Here is a 15,819-nt window from a genome sequence, read left to right on the forward strand (position 1 = left end):
ACAAGGTTTAGCTGATATTGTGGAGGTGGGTGTCTCTCAACCACCGAGCCTGGAGTTGCCTGGTAAGTCACTACTGCACTTATAACAACTATAGTTTATATAGTTACATGTGTCCCTCTACAATATGTAATGTAACATCTTATGCAAGGCATGTATGTACATATGCCACATACTATAGTTTGCTTCTCTGTGTATGCACACATGTGCATACTCCATAGTATAGTCTATTGTACTGGTTTATGTGCTAACATGCACATTGCACCCTGTGGCTATCATACAGGTGGGGATAGTGATCATATTGCTGTGTCACTCCTATTTAGGTACCTCTGGCATTCCGCTGCAACAGCAGCCCATTGCAGGTGAGACTGTTATTATGTATCAGGCATGATAATGCATAGATCTATCTGCCATGTGGCCATTTACCACACGTACACATAATGTATGGTCCTGTCAATATATACAGGTCGGACCTGCAAATGCATCACAAGGGTTACCCATGTGCAATAATTGACAACTACATGAAACACTGACATGAAACCTCACAAACTGTCATTGCCAGATGTGTGGACAGCTGTGCATACAATGGTGGAGGTGTGGTTCACTGTAGGGACATGAACTACAGATCAGAACTACACAAGTGGGGAATACAAACAGTACTACACAATGAGCTGGAGTATGGCCAGCCCACAGGATTCACCTGTGTGGATTATACCCCTGCTATGAATGTCACACAAAGTTAAATGCTATCTGACATGTCCATGACATTTAGTGGGCTGACTGCAACACTGCCTTACTATCCGGCAAAACATATCCCACATCACAAACATACCACCCTTTGTCTGCATAACCCTGTTGTCAGTGGAGCATATGACATCTATGGGTGTATGTCATATGGGACAACACTGGCATGTGAAATAGATGCCCATCACAATCATTTGGGCAAAACATGTTCACACATCATCACGGAGGATGGCCAGAGACATGAAGCAACACACACAGTACAAGTGTTGTGCATGTGTGTACACCCTGTTGTACATTGGCTCCACATAATCCAACTATGGCCTTTGTGTAATGGTGATATTGCAGATGTGAAACACTAAACATTCTACAGGCCTGTGCACATCTTGTGTAGGCGTGACATCAAACCACCACATAACATGTGTTGAACATCTTGAGTGTATCACAACATGACAGCAGTCACCTGTACAGCATCCAAATTCATACATGTGTTGCACAACATACACAGACAACCACATCAGGCCACAGATACAGTACATTCCGCTTGCTGGTGTCAGACATCACTGTCATCCTTGCTCCTCATGTGTGTGTGGTACACAGATGTCATGTAGGACATAGAGTACTGATGAGTTTGCCATGTCTGGCCAAAGATACCAGGCATCAGCAATATGGTTGCAGATGTGCAGGCATGCCATCCGTATACCCTTCAGTGACCTGTGTCACACATTCCACATTATGGTTTAGTGTGTATACACCTCAGTGACGTGGGTCATATTCCACAGTATAAATGTATTGTATCTGCACACAGTCATGGCTATGAACTGTGTCTGTAACTCACATTGTATAGCAATAGAGAAGCCACATGATTCCCTGCAATGGCCATGCACATCAGCTAAATGTGCAGTATGTCACTGTATATCTATAGGGCGGACGGACAACATTATGTCAGCCAAAGGTCCATGTTAGTATAACACGTCCCTGCATTGGGACACGGTTACTCCACTGTATATTTGACAGGACCAGAGGAAACGGCCTCTACAAGTATGGCAGCTGCAAGGACTCAATACAAACAGATTCCAAAACACAAATAAATCCAGCAGCTGTAGCACCAAGGTTCTTTACTTAAATGTAGTATAAACTATATAAAAAAATAAGTATAAATCAAATGAAGTAAAAACTATATATAAAAATGAGTATAAATCAAACTGGTTTTGGCAAAAATAAGAATGCTTTCATCAGTGTAAAGAGAACAAATGCAATACTCATTTATATAGTACACATATAGAGTCACATGATAAGTAATTATAAGTGCTCGTTAAGACCGGGGGGAATAATTCACCTAGTCTGATAATCCACTCTTTGTCTTTTCTATTCAGTATGTCATGCCAGCCCATTTTGTTTGATCTATGTGCAGTAATTTTGTCAATAATAATGAAATTAATTGAAGCACTTGGATGTACCAAAGTGTGCTTGTAAAGTGCATTAGTTGGTTTGTGGTGTCTGATCTCACTAAAGTGTTCACACATTCTGAATTTAACCGGACGGGAGGTTTGTCCCACATAAAAGGATGAACAGTAGCATGTAGCAAGATACACAACCCAATCAGATTGGCAGTTGGCATAAAAACCCATGTCACAAACGTGACTGGCATTTTTACTGCTAAAAGAGGTGGATTTAATGAATGTAGTGAAGTAGGAACAATGTCCACAAGGGAAATAACCAACTAATCGGTCACCTAAAAAAGTAATTTGTGATAAACACAATTTAGATGGTGAAAAATGTTAATAGTGGTTAAAAAGAGACCCCAAATTTCTACCTTTCTTGTAAGTAAAGGGGCATCTGGTTGGTAAAATCATAGATAATGTGGAGTCAGCCAACACGATATTCCAATGATGATGAACACTATGAATTAGTGAATTAGTATTACGGCGATAAGTAGTCAAAAAAACAGATGACTGAATCATCAGTAGAATCTTTGTCCTTATATTGTAGCAAGTTTGACCTCTTTAAGCCATCAACATGGCGTGCAGCATTATATATGGAACCAGTATAATAGCCCTATTCTTGAATCTGGTGATGAGATCATGTTTGTAGAAACTATAAGCCTGTTCATCAGAACAGATATGTTTACCAAGTGTAAACTGGTATTTTGGGATGTTACGACAAATATGAGGAAGATGAAAGCTGGAGGTGTGGAGGAGGGAGTTATATTGGGGGAATATACGATGTACCGTGGTGGACAAAGTGTGATCAATGTTCCTGGTAATACTAACATCCAAAAACATTATGTGTTTAGGTCATAATTGACTGTAAACGCAATACCCCATTTAATCTCATTGAGATAGTTGACAAACTCATGTAGGTATTCAACATCAGACCTCCACACCATCCAGCAGTCATCCAAATATCTCCTCCAGATGTCTATTTCATCAAGGTAAAGGTTATGAGAGTGATCATAGATTATATGTTCCTCAAAATAGGCCATAAATAAATCAGCATAAATGCGGGCAAATGAAGCACCCATGGCAGTGCCCTTATTTTGAAGATAACATTCACCTTGATAAAAAGACATTCTTGGTAAGAATATGTTCACAGAGAATGATAAGAAAAGTGTTGAAACCAGGTGGATATAGTTCTGAGAATGTTAACCAGTGTTCAAGTGCATCAATGCCAGCCCAATGTGGGATATTAGTATAAAGAGCTTTAACATCAAGAGTGCACAGAAACTAGCCTGGTTCCAATTGTGTATCAGAAATTACCCTTAAAAATTCCATGGTATCTTGGATACAAGAACGTACCCATTTGAGAAGGGGCTTGGAATTCCAAGATGGCTGCTGGCTAGACTGCTCCCTATTCACTGTGCTCCTCACTGCTATGTAATTACTGGCTAATTTCAACAGCTTTTAAGTAAAGTTTCTCCACAGTTTTTTCTACAGAAATCTTCTCTGACTCAAGTTCTTCACTTTGGGATTGTTTATTTTTGGAAAAAGGTGAATTTTTGGATTAATTTACCTCAGAATAACTTTTGGCCTCAACAGTTTTTGGGCACGTGCACTGTAGAACCTTATCTCTGTGTCACTTTTCCTGCTTTCACACCTTTAGACTGGGTATGGCTGATAACTCAGACTCCATGGATACACAGACAACCAAAGCCAAATTTTCTTCTATGCTCTCTCCAGAGAAGGAGACTGGCTCCAAGAGAATAAGAACAACTAAACAATCTACTGAGATCACAAAAGTAAGTGCTAAAGATAAAAGTGACTCTAATTTTCATTTAGAAGACTTAAAAATGGCACTACAACCTATTCAAAGTGCTATACAGAATTTTTCTGATCAATTCACTGATTTTGGCAAAACTTTAAAACAGATTAATGAAAGAATGGACATACTTGAAAATAAATATCTAGCCATAGAAATGAGAGCAGAGTCTATTGAAAGTGACTTAAAATCTAAAGATACTCAAATAGCTGATATACAAGCCAAAGTACTGGATTTAGAAGCAAGGAGCCGCAGAAATAATATAATAATTAGAGGTTTGCCAGAATCTTATGAAAACCAAAACTTAATATCTGTGACTAAACAAATATTTGAGGCATTACTTAATTGTGAGACAAATACAAAATCCTTAACTGTAGAAAGAGCGCACAGAGCCCTGCGTGCCAGACAAGACTCTACTTCACCTCAGATTATATATACAAGATTACTAGACTTTTAAGACACCCAGCGTGTTTTAGAAGCAGACAAAATTAAAAAACATCTCATTTGGAATAAACATAAGTTGACTTTTTCACAGGATTTACCAGCACAAATAAAATTAAATAGACAAAAATGATCACCATATTGTGCTGATCTGATAAAAAGGGGAATTAAATTTCGAATGCGTTATCCTAATACCCTTTCTTTCAACTATAATGAAAGGAGTTATGTGTTTACAGACCCACAAGAAGCAAAAGACATCTTCTTAAAAGTATTCAAATCTTTTCCTGCTATTGAGTCACAAAAATAATACTCCTAACTAATGTAAGTACATTTGATATCTAAGATAGTAAGCTTACTTATAATACTATGTTTTTTTTTATTAACACTGAATATAAGCCATAGTTTTGTCAAGAAAAGATAATTCCAGTCTTTTTGTGAGTAAAACATGTGTTTTAATGATATTTGAAGTTGTCGCAAACTCAAATATTAATATTCTAGTATATAACGTCTTTACAATGTACCTGTATCAACATGACATAGTTTACATGAGAAAGTACTGTTTTTCTATCCAAGAATGCTTTAACAGAATGGAGGGAAAAATATCTGGTCTCTCGAGCTGAATAGCATCACCAACCTTGACTGATTTTCTTGGATTGATGTCTAAAACCATTCATGTTCATTTTCCTTTGATGTATTCATTCAGGATGTCATTAGCAACAATAGCGGTATTCATTTCTGTATACCCTATCAGAATTGCGCTAGTAGTGTTACACGCCTCATAGTCTGTTGACAGGATTTCAAAAAGAATGGGAAAAAATGTTGGAACCTGATATCTTCAGTTATCTGTCTACCTACAACATGGTTTCCTGATTTCCTGAGGTCGCGTAACCGAAGAGATGCTGTTTTACATTCTTGGAGTCTGTATCTTGCCTGCAGCAGCATTGGTTTTGCAAGTAAGTGTTTTTTCTCTCGCAGATTGGGACAGTACGCCTTGCGTGCTCCAGGAAGCCTCTTACTAGTTCGGGACTTTCCCCTAATACGAGCGGAGACATTTATGCCTCTATGACTGTCTTTTTAAATTAAGAGCAATGTTTATTTTATATTCTAAGGTTTTTTTATAAGCCAAAATATTTCTGGTTGGTTGCGTAAAACAAATTAACATGAAAGGTTTCGAAATGTTATCCATATTTATTTGCTATTATATATCCATAAGTTCTAATGCTACTAACAAGATTAATTTATATTGTTCAATAGGCTAGAATTGATGCAATGGCTAATAGAGAGAAATGTATAACGTTTTGCCTATATAGTTTATACATATAATCTTTGTTTTGATCATATTTATTTGCATATTTTCAATGACATAATCGAGTGTCTCAGAGTTTAACTCCTCACTTAAGGGCATTTTGAAGTCCTTAGTAAGCATCTCAGTTTACATTAATACATATTCCCTTATTATATATACATCCACAAATGTTTTAAAATAACATCCCTCATATTTTATCTAGTTTTGCTAAGAGTGTGGGATACATGTGATTTAAAATATGTTGGGTTACTTTATACTAGACATGATGGTATTATTATTTCCAAATGGACTTTCATATACTCGAATCATACAAATTGGTTTTGAATTATAGTTAAAAAGATTATACAGAGTTACACTATTTATAGGCTTTAGCACTACAAAACAATATAGTATATATCTATCTGTGAAGATTTCATTTTCTTATAACATTTAATCTTTTTTGGTTGGAGTCATATTCGTGTCTTACTAAGCTTACACTAATGATTTAATATGTATGAATATATTATTGTTTCAAGATATATGTTCTATCTTACTTGCATCTCACATCACAAATGTATATTATATTGCAAGATTACCAACATATTTACTTGGGACACAATTATATTTAAACATATAGGCGTTTGTGAGTACACTTTTGAATGGGGAATGTATAAGTCAGGCATCTTGTGTTTGGATAGCTGTGTAAATATGTTTAGTATTGTTATTACTATTACTGTTACAGTCCTTTTCAGGACTCTATTTAAATTTTCTTTTCATATTTCTGTGTTTTTGGTAACCAAATTTTTACATCGTGTATATAGTTATTTTTATCTTCCCTCTGTATGTAAGTTTAGGTGGGTAGGCACTGGGTTTGGGAAGAGGGAAGATTATGAGATTTGGGTTAATTTTACATTGAAATTTATACTTATAGGTAATAACTGTTATGATGAGACTAAGCTTTGTTTATTTTTCTTACTTATCCTTTATGTATACACAAATAATTTAAATTTTAACATCTCCTTTAACAGACCTTTATTAAACACATAACTAATTCATTAATAATTGATTCCTGGAACGTAAGAGGGATCCAAAATAAAGATAAGAAATCCTTAATATTTCATTTAATGTATAAATCGCTAGCCAATATATGTTTTTTGCAAGAAACACATATTCCTAGAGATGACTGGGACAAAGTAAGAAATAAAAAATGAATCAAAAAAATAATAGCTTCAGGGGACACTTCTAATTCTAGGGGGGTGGCTATCATAATCAAACAAAAATTTTTGGGAACTATTATTGAAGAAAAACATGAAATGAATGTAGATGGTGCTACTTTACTTCTACCGTACACAATTTGGATAAACCACTGCTGGTACTAAATCTTTATGGCCCTTGTAGTAATCAACATATTTTTATTTTACAGATATATAATATCCTTTCTTCCTACAAAGATCACTTTGTTATTTTAGGTGGGGACTGGAATGCTGTAATTAACCCAGATATAGATCGTACAAGTCGTTCCTCTTCGCACAATCAACAAGCTTCCTTTGCTCTTGAAGACTTAATATTAGAGTACAATCTCATAGGCCCTTTACAAATCATCAAATACTCAAATAAAAATGATACTTATACTTATTATTCCAAATGCTATCATTCATGGTCTAGGTTGGATTTCTTTCTTATATCAAATTTTCTTTCACAGTTGTTAATGGATTTTATTACTGAACCCAGATTTCTCTCTGATCACTCTAGAATATTAGTAAAATTAAATCTAAATTTTAACCCTGGTCATAAATTTATAAGAAATAATTGGACATTAAATAATAACTTGCTTTCTAACAAAGAAATTAATAAATTGTGTATAGAAATAACTCAGGATATGGAAAACAATTTAGATTCAACAGATATCCCCTATGATATACAGTGGGCGGCTTGCAAAGCTAGATTAAGGGGTATGTTTATTGGTAAGGCTGCATATCTTAAAAAAGCAATTTAATAGTAAAGAAAGATTCCTAAAACTAAGAATTCAGTCCCTTGAAAATCAATATAGGTTAAATTCGGGCCCATCATTTGATAAACAGATTATAGACTATCAAAAAGAACTGATTTCATTACACCAAAATAACCTTTCAATACTGGAGCAAAGATTATTAATCACTTACTCAGAATGGGCTCAAATTCCTTCTAAAACCTTAGCAAGAATAATTAAAAAAAATTTTGAGAGATCTAAAATATCACCCTTACAATACAACAATCAATTATATAACACGGACAAGGAAGTTTTGCATCTCTTTCCATTACTATATACAGAGATATTTTCCAAAACATCTAATTCTATAGAAAATAGTTATATAAATAGTTTTTTAAGTTCCATAACGTTTCCTAAGTTAAATGAAAAACAGCAGAATATTCTTTCATCCCCTCTTACTCTTTTAGAAATTAAGGAGTCAATTGATAGACTAAAAATTGGCAAATCCCCAGGCCCTGACGGATTCACACCTAATTTCTTTAAATCCTTTAAATCAGTAATTGCTCCCTTTCTTCTTAAAGTGTATAACTATATAAAAATAAATGACATATCTGATCTTCACTGGAACACTTCCAAAACTATACTAATTCTAAAAAATAACAAAGATAAAACGGACCCCGCAATTATAGACCGATTTCATTAATCAATGTAGATATCAAGATTCTGTCTTCTATTCTTGCTAATAGATTGAAGAAGATCCTATCATCAATAATTTCACCTGATCAGACAGGTTTTATGTCTCACAGACATATTTGGGGCAATACCTTGACTTTGGATTCCATTATGCATCTTACAAAACATGATAATAACTCACTATATGCATTGATCCTTGATGCATCAAATGCATTTGATAGAGTGAATTGGGATTTTCTCTTTCAGACTATGTTCTGTTTTAATTTCCCCATTACATTCATAAATGTTATCAAAACTCTATACAAAGAATCCTTTACCAGACTATATATTAACGAAATCACTTCAAATCGTATAAAGATGACTAATGGTACGAGACAGGGTTGTCCTTTATCTCCTTTTCTTTTTAACCTGTATTTGGAACCTTTACTTTTGTACATATCACAAAACACATTTCACAAGATTCCTAGGATTTTCAACACTAATTTATTTTTCTCAGCCTTTGCGGATGACTTAGTTATATTTTTTCAAACTCCTATTTCAGACCTTAAAAAAATAATGACTTCTATTGAGAAATTTTCACTTACGTCAGACTATCTAATTAACTCTCAAAAGACTCATATGTTCTCTTTAAATCATTTGGCGCATAAGTCTTACTTATTCCCTGATTCTCATTTTCATATTACGTATGAGATTAAGTATCTGGGTGTACATATGGAGCATAACAGCTTATCTTCATTTCAAAATAACTTATATAAAGTATGGTCATCTATAATGCTAGATATGTGTAGATGGGAACTTCTGAATTTATCACTTCTTTCAAAAGCTGCCATAATTAAAATGAATATCCTTCCTAAATTTTTGTACCAATTTAACGCTTCAGATCAAATAATCCCTAAATCTTTCTTTGACAAAGTTAATAAAGAACTAGCTAAATTTTTGTGGTTTCCTAAGGCAGTTAGGATCTCTTATTCTAAATTATCTATCTCTAAAGATAAGGGGGGGTTAGGTTTACCTAATTTATATCTCTATTACTTAATTGTTTTGGCAAATAAACTTTTGTCCATTTCTAATTTGAATAGTATTCACTACAATAATTCATCCAATTGGGTTAGGATATGGCATTACTATATTATATCCAAAAACATAAACCCTGCTGCTATTCCTTTTATCTCTTCTGATTTCATGAACATTCTTAAAATCTCGATTTTCCTCAAACATAAGATCAAAGCATTCCAGGAATTATTTATACTTATCAAGATGGATAATTTTGTACATTCACTTCAACCAATTCACCTAAATCCCAATTTCAAACTGGATAATATACCTTTTTACCTTACAAATTATCCCCTTATTAAAAATATGAATGTCTGGACACTCTTGAAATATAAAGACTTGCCCTTGGCCGAGTTACGGAAGACTCTGAGTGTCAACTGTAACTATACCATAATACTATGTCAAATAAGGGATGTGGTTATAAACAATTGCGATTTTACTAAGCCAAGAGAACAGGATCTTAATAATTTAGAAATGATAATTAAAACATTATCATTACCTGAGAAAATGTTATCAAAATCTTATAACTTATTAACTAAATTAATACAAGAATCATCATGCCTTTTTTCAAACTTCTGGGAAAATCACAACCCTCATTTAACTGATAACCAAAAACTCTTGGCCATCAGAAACACTCTGCAATACTCCCCTTTCAAGAAATTGGTTTATACCCAATTAATGATAAATAATAATGCTTATCATACTCCTGCCAAACTTAACAAATTTGACACGAGCAAGTCTTCATCTTGCCCCTGTTGCTCCTTTCCTAAAGCTGACCTTTTACATATTCTTTGGTATTGCCATTTCTCACATAAACTTTGGACGTCCTTGAAAGTAAGGTTACAGAAAATGGGATACCACAAATCCACTTTATCATTGGAAATTGCAATCTTACACATTCCTACAATACTTCTCTCTAATTTGGATACACATGTGCTTGTATTTATTTGTTGGCTTATAAAAATGTACATTCCCAAAAATTGGCTTGATCGTACTAAATTGAATTGGAAAGCCTTTAGATCAATGGCTTACATGTACATTTCCACTAATAAAACTTTGTGGAAAAGTCCTAAGAAAAGGGTTTTAAATAATAAAGCTTTAGAGAAGGTCCTTTACATTATTAATAATGACTAGTAGTTTTCAAATTCATTGTCATGTTACACATTCAGGATTTATTTACTCTCATATTTTATTTTCTCATTTTGACTACAGTCTCATTTCATATTTTGATTCTTGGTTACCATCTGTATATATTGTATATATTGTTTTATGTTGTTTGCCCTCACCTACATGAGTTGTAAAACATTATTACAAGATGTATAAATCTATTCAACTCCTATATGACAATAGTCTTAATGTCTTGATTTTTGTTTATGTCATATTTTATAAATCAATAAAAGATTTTTTGAGAAGGGGCTTAAAATAGCTGGTTAGATATATAGAGAGAGGTTCAGTTAATGATTTTCTACCTGCAACAATTGGTCTACCAGGAGGGTTGTTAACATCCTTATGAATTTGTGGCAAAAAATATATGTATTGCAGGGCTGGTTCATCCACAGTGAGATGTCGGAAAGTATTTTGACAGATTATACCCTCATCTTTAGCTGAAAGCAAGAATATATCAATCTTCTTTTTGAATGACTGGGTGGGGTCAATAACCAGAGTAGTACCTAGCATCCAAAAATTGTCTTTTAGCCTCCATGTCATATTGTGTCCAATCCTGCACCACAACAGCACCCCCCTTATCGACCATAAGTATGACTAGTTGATGATTATTAGCCATATTTGAAATCGCCTCCATTTCCACCCTGGCTGTATTATTGGGTTTTAACCTGCTTTCATTAGCATGAAAATGCAAATCCTTCAAAATGGATTTCTGAAACAGCAATACAGTATGATGCATTGGTGGCATAAATGTTGAATTGTGATATCTGAATTCATGTTCTGAGACACTAGTTTCATTATCATGAAAAAACAATTTCAAATTTAGTTTTCTATAAAATCTCAAGACATCATCCACCAAGCTGTCCTCGGACACAAAGAAACCAGGGGTATATGAAAGGCCTTTATTCAATACCTTAAGTTCAACATCAGAAAGGGTATAGGAAAAAATATTACAAACATTTATTGTTTCTTGGTGATCAACTGTATCAGGGTCTACAGATAGTCGACCCTGCTTGTGTTTCCTCTCACCCCTTCTGCATTTGGGCCTAAAGGGACAATGTTGTTGGAGCGTTTATGAGCTGGTGAGCCTGTAACACCAGCGGTATTTGGTTCATAACTGGATGAAGACTCATCCCCAGTGGATTCAGGATTCAGGAAAAAAAGTGGATTATCAAACTAGGTGGATTATTCCCCCCTGGTCTTAATGAGCACTTATAACTACTTCTCATGTGACTCTATATGTGTACTATATAAATGAGTATTGCATTTGTTCTCTTTACACTGATGTAGGCATTCTTATTTTGCTGAAACTGGTTTGAGTTATACTAATTTTTTACATGTAGTTTATACTACATTTGATTTATACTTATTTTATATATAGGTTATACTACATTTAAATAAAGAACCTTGGTGCTACAGCTGCTGGATTTATTTGTGTTTTGGAATATGTTTGTATTGAGTCCTTGCAGCCGCCATACTTGCAGAGGCAGTTTCTTCTGGTTTCCTGTGTTGGTTGTTCCTTCGCTGTGGGCCTGTAACACCATGGACATTTTTTCATTTTGCAACATTTTTGGATTTTGTTAGCTTGTTATATCTCCTCTACGGCCTATTTTGTTTGGGGCATTGGCTGTTTGCCAATTTGTACAAGCAATTGGATTGCTACCACTTTGATATGGACTATCGCTGTTTGTGGTGTCAGCATGTCTCGCCTTCAACGGAATCATAGCCTAATCATAAATGAGTTTCCCCTTGGATTGGCTCATCATATTGGATGTACATCATCATATTGCCAGTAACTTTTACATCTTACGTATTATCCTGACTTGTTTTTTTACTGCAAGAATTCCGATAATCAATGGGGTTGGACTATCATTTATTATATGTAACTTTTACTCTTTTTTACATGTTTCAGGATTGTCTGATTAGGTTGCAATCTCTCAGGTCTATTATGGTTGCTGGTGAAATATTTTTTTAACAAGCAATGGCTCTATGGTTTAATTTTTTCTGGTATCAGCCTTTTTGGATTGATCTGATAAACTGGGCTTTAGGCGGAATACCGCTATTATTATTTCAACTGTGTTTAATGTTTGAGTGCATTTTTTGACTCTGGTTCCGACCAGACCACATGGAGTCAAGGGGTCATTACTTCTAAGACCCCTTTCAGCCAGCAACACATATTATTATTCTCGGGTGCATCGGCGGCTTTAATATGGTTGCATCCAGCATTTCACTTTTGTGCCATCACCTTTTGGGCAATTTTGGACATTGAATTATTATTGCATTTGGTTACTATTATACATTTATAAGTTTTGTTCACTTAGAGCAGTGAGCTATTGGGGGCAGCATATTTTTTGAGTGTTACAACTTATTCGTTTTTGCATGTGTTGGAAGCATAACATGTTATACATGATTTTTGCATTTCACGTGTCCCTTGAGTTGCAATTTATATCAGAGTTGGTCAACATATTATTTTAATAGGGGCCTTTAGGGTTGCATTATTCTTCGTTTAGCCTATATATATATATATATATATATATATATATATATATATATTTTTTTTTTTTTTTTTTTTTTTCCCATGATTTTTTGAACACTAGGGCCACGGTCGTGGCCTATAACTTTACAGTGGTATTACTATTTGGTAACACACAAAGTCATTATATTTTTTCTTTTGTCTTTCTCTAATTGTCATTGCAGATACATTTAGGTGTATCCCATACCTATATTGTGGCTTTACAATTCGTCACATATATACATTGATTAAATTTTCTCCATTCTTCCTCTCCATTCAAACATTATGTTATCAGATATTGTTTTTATTGGTACTATTGGGTTGGTGGTTGTGATTCTAATCCAGTGGGTGCATTGTTCTTAGGCCTTTCCCTTCCTTTTTTTCTCACTTGGTGGACCACACTAGAATTGCTCAGGGTATCAGTTTTATTTATTTTTTTATTTTTTCAGGTTCTTCACAGCTTTCAGAATATTTGGTTTCATTTTTCTCTGATTTGTCCTTTGACATACAGTTATCACTCTTATTGTTGGTGGACTCTTGACTCAGTTGAGACATTGGTTTTGATACAGTGATAGTTAGCGATAGGCTGTTATTGTCTAACCTAACTTGAGCATAGGCCTAGACTTTTTTGTGTGAACAATATATTGCACTTTTTGTCACATTATTCAATAATATATATGATTTATGTATGGGCCTATTTCTATTGTTGGATCCTAGGCTGATATTGTCATTGTTCTGGCTACTTCTGATAACAATTGACCTGTTCTACTGGTGATATATATTTTATGTTTGCTTTATTATTGGCCAAGTTACTTTCTGGCCATTGTTTGGCACTTTCTCACATCTATATATTCCGCTTTGCTGTGAACAACCATGGAGTAGCAAGTCTCAACTTTTATGCAGCTTGGCCTCTGATCGTGATGATTTGCCCACATTTGGCTTAAATCTTGATAATCCTGGGAACTTTGGGTGTTCTGTTTCACCTTTCTAAGGATACTTGTGAGTCATTATTCTCACAACTCAATAAAAGTATCACGGACATTGCGTAGTAATGTCTGGCATGCTGTAAATTATTCAAGGCGTGTTGGCTAAGAACAATACTCCCTTGTAAGTTCCTAAGGATCTATACTTAACCATTATTGAATAATCCTGATGAGATTTTGTTACAAAGAATGGGTTGATGCTCAGCATAAGGCCATGATGAGCTTTGTCCATATTTTGATTGCACACTATGAACATATTACTGATTCTGACATTTGTTAAAGTCACCAAATTGGGTGAGAACTTAACAAATTTGATGGCCAACCTGACTACAATTCTGGCTTTAAAACTTTAACCAATGATTTGGCCTGAATTGGAACAACAACTTAAAAAGGGAAAGGAAGAGGAAGAAATTCCTCAGGGACCTGGTTCTGATTATGAACATAAATCTGGACCTATTTACCAAGGACAAGTCCAAAGCGGGTTAGGTTTTACAGCAATCACAAAATACTATTAGGGAGGAAACACCCACATTCTATTCTTAAAAGGCACCATCTTCTGGTCCTGAATCCACTGGGGATGAGTCTTTATCAGTTTCTGAACCAAATACCTCTCTGGGTGTTACAGGCTCACCAGCTCATAAACGCTCCAACAACATTGTCCCTTTAGGCCCAAACGCAGAAGGGGTGGGAGGAAACACAAGCAGGGTTGACTATCTGCAGACCATGATACAGTTGATCACCAAGGAACAATAAATGTTTTGCTAATATTTCTTCCTATACCCTTTCTGATGTTGAACTTAAGGTATTGAATAAAGGTCTTTCATATATCCCTGGTTTCTTTGTGCCTGAGGACAGTTTGGTGGATGATGTCTTGAGATTTTGTAGAAAACTAAATTTGAAATTGTTTTTTCATGATATTAATGGAAAAATTAGTGTCTCAGAACATGAATTCAGATATCACAATTCAACATTTATGCCACCAGTGCATCATACTGTATCACTGTTTCAGAAATCCATTCTTAAGGATTTGCATTTTCATGCTAATGCAATGGGGTTAAAACCCAGTAAGACAACCAGGGGTTGGAAATGGAAGTGATTTCAAATATGGCTAATAATCATCAACTAGACTTACTTGTGGCGATGGGGGTTGCTGTTGTGGTGCAGGATTGGACACAATATGACATGGAGGTAAAGACAACTTTTGGATGCTAGGTACTACTGCTTTTGGTTATTGACCCCTCCCAGTCATTCAAAGAAGATTATTATATTCTTTGCTTTCAGCTAAGATGAGGTATAATCAGTCAAAATACTCCGACATCTCACTGTGGATAGAACCAGCCCATAATACATATATCTTTGCCAAAATTCATAAGGATGTTAACAAGCCCTCCTGGTAGACCAATTGTTGCAGGTAGAAAATCACTAACTGAACCCCTCTCTATATATCTAACTAGATATCTTAAGCCCTTCTCAAATGGGTACATTCTAAGTATCCAAGATACCATGGAATTTTTAAGGGTCATTTCTGATACAATTGGAACCAGGCTGGTTTTGCACTCTTGATGTTAAAGCTCTTCGCCATATCCATTGGGGATGGCATTGGTCACTTGAACATTGGTTAACATTAGCATAACTTCTTATCCATGGTTTCAACAGCACTTCTTATCATTCTCTGTGAACATATTCTTACCAAGAATGTCTTTTTTTTATCAAGGTGAATGTT

The sequence above is a fragment of the Protopterus annectens genome, chromosome 9.part0 (genome assembly GCF_019279795.1).
Source record: "Protopterus annectens isolate FY-2018-M chromosome 9.part0, PAN1.0, whole genome shotgun sequence".
Lineage (NCBI taxonomy): Eukaryota > Metazoa > Chordata > Ceratodontiformes > Protopteridae > Protopterus > Protopterus annectens.